This window comes from Colobus angolensis, unplaced genomic scaffold (assembly GCF_000951035.1).
Source record: "Colobus angolensis palliatus isolate OR3802 unplaced genomic scaffold, Cang.pa_1.0 Scaffold57, whole genome shotgun sequence".
Classification (NCBI taxonomy): domain Eukaryota; kingdom Metazoa; phylum Chordata; class Mammalia; order Primates; family Cercopithecidae; genus Colobus; species Colobus angolensis.
In genome coordinates, this window is record NW_012119265.1 from 6,623,467 (window position 1) to 6,625,550 (window position 2,084).

Below are 2,084 nucleotides of genomic sequence, written 5' to 3' on the forward strand. Positions count from 1 at the left end.
GGGCAAGAGCGAAACTCTGTCTCAAACAAACAAACGAACAAAAACAGTACTAAATATATACTTTATGGCTATATTTCCAAGGAAAAGTTTTTCTTTTTAAATCAACTTTATCAAGGTCTAATTTTGCATACCATAAGTATATCATGTTGTACAACTACCACCACAAACCACTTTTAGAATATTTTCATCACTCCAGTAAAATCCCTAATACCCATTTACAATTAAATTCTCATTGCTGTCCTCAGCCCATTAGGGGGTACCTTCTGTTTCTATAGATTTGTGTTTTGTGTACATTTTATGTAAATGGAATCATATATCAAGAGAAAAATTTTAACCTCAGTAAAATACTTTTATAAGTCTTATAACCACTGAATTATTCTTATTTATAACATATCAGATATTTATTCCCTTATTTATAGTTTCAAAACCCAAAGAATTTTGAAAATAGACTTTTAAAAAGTTTCTTGCCACAGCTAGAAATTACAGATTTAAGTACAGATTTAATCTCATGGTAGATTAGAAATTACCAGTAGAAGGAATGACTTTGCATGCTATAAAATTCACTTGTTAAAAAATGAGATGTAGCTGTTACCATAGTAACATTATATATGCATTCCAGAAAATACCTTTGTTCTGCAAAATGGTACATTTTTAAAAAGCAAAACAAAACAGGCTTATGGGAAAAATAAGACTGAGGTAGACCATACAAAACCTGTGTAACTTTGTAATCAGAGTACTAGCAAAAACAATAATTGATGCCTCCACAAAATTAGAATAGGATTGACAGGCAGCTGAGTGTGGCTGGAGGCTGTCTTAGGGAATATTAAAAATAAAATCGTGGGCTGGGCATGGTGGCTCACGCCTGTAATCCCAGCACTTTGGGAGGCTGAGGTGCCAGATCACTTGAGGCCAGGAGTTTGAGCGTAGCCTGGCTAACATGGTGAAACCCCATCTCTACTAAAAATACAAAAATTAGCCAGGTGTAGTGGCAGGCACCTGTAATCCCAGCTACTTGGGAAGCTGAGGCAGGAGAATCGCTTGAACCTGGGAGGTGGAGGTTGCAGTGAGCTGAGATCACACCGCTGCACCGCGCAATTGGCATTACTGTGTTACCAGATAGGTTTCTGACTGGATTAGACCCTGTACATTCTTGTTGCCACTTTTCTTAGTGCTTTGAGCTTTTATATATATGTGTGTGTGTATATATACACACATGCACATATATATATATATATTTGTTTTTTTTTTTTGAGATGGAGTCTCGCTCTTATCACCCAGGCCAGAGTGCAGTGTCGTGATCTGTGTTCACTGCAACCACCTCCTCCCGGGTTCAAGCAATTCTTCTGTCTCAGCCTCCCAAGTAGCTGGGATTACAGGCATGTGCCACCATGCCCAGCCAATTTTTTTTTTTTTGTATTATTAGTGGAGACAGGGTTTCGCCGTGTTGGCCAGCCTGGTCTTGAACTCCTGACCTCAGGTGATCCACCCGCCTTGACCTCCCAAAGTGCTGCAATTAGAAGCGTGAGCCACCACGCCCGGCCAAGCTTTTATCTTCATTTAAAAAGACAGATACATAAAAAATTATTTATATTTGACTGTATATGGTTTGGAATCTTTAAGCCACATAAAATCAAGAAGTTAGGCTGATGGTCCTTCTTTTGAAAGAGTAAATGAAGAGAGGTCTGCCAGTGATACATCAGAGTACTTAGAGCTTTCTGAGGATCATAAGTGAAGCCATTGTTATATATTAGCACTGACTTAGCACTCATGACTTGGTAATATGTATGTAGGCTGCTTTTGTGTTAATGGTGTTTGTTGTCATTTTTATCACACATATTTATGAACAACCTACTGTGTACCTGGAGTGGAGCTGTAAGCAAGCCAGAAATAGTTCTTGCGCATGGAGCTTATAGTCTAGCAGAAAGGGGGACATTTTACAAGTAATTAAGTGTGGCGATGTTGCAAAAGAGAAGATATCAGTGTTTTTGGACTAACAGGGGCTAAACCAAGTTGAGTATTTGAGGAAGCCTTTGATGCTTTTTATTCAATGCTGATTTTTTTTTTTTTTTTTTTTTTTAGACAGG

The 2,084-nt window shown here is 37.9% G+C and overlaps 2 protein-coding genes across 2 annotated transcripts in view; one reads left to right on the top strand and one right to left on the bottom strand.

Moving 5' to 3' along the window:
- LOC105526021 (chromosome unknown open reading frame, human C14orf37) overlaps nt 1–2,084 on the bottom strand; it is a 318,003-nt gene that overhangs the window by 213,985 nt on the left and 101,934 nt on the right. The gene's annotated exons all lie outside the window — the stretch shown is intronic.
- Nucleotides 1–2,084, top strand: part of ACTR10 (actin-related protein 10 homolog (S. cerevisiae)) — a 33,699-nt gene that overhangs the window by 3,174 nt on the left and 28,441 nt on the right. The window lies entirely within an intron of this gene.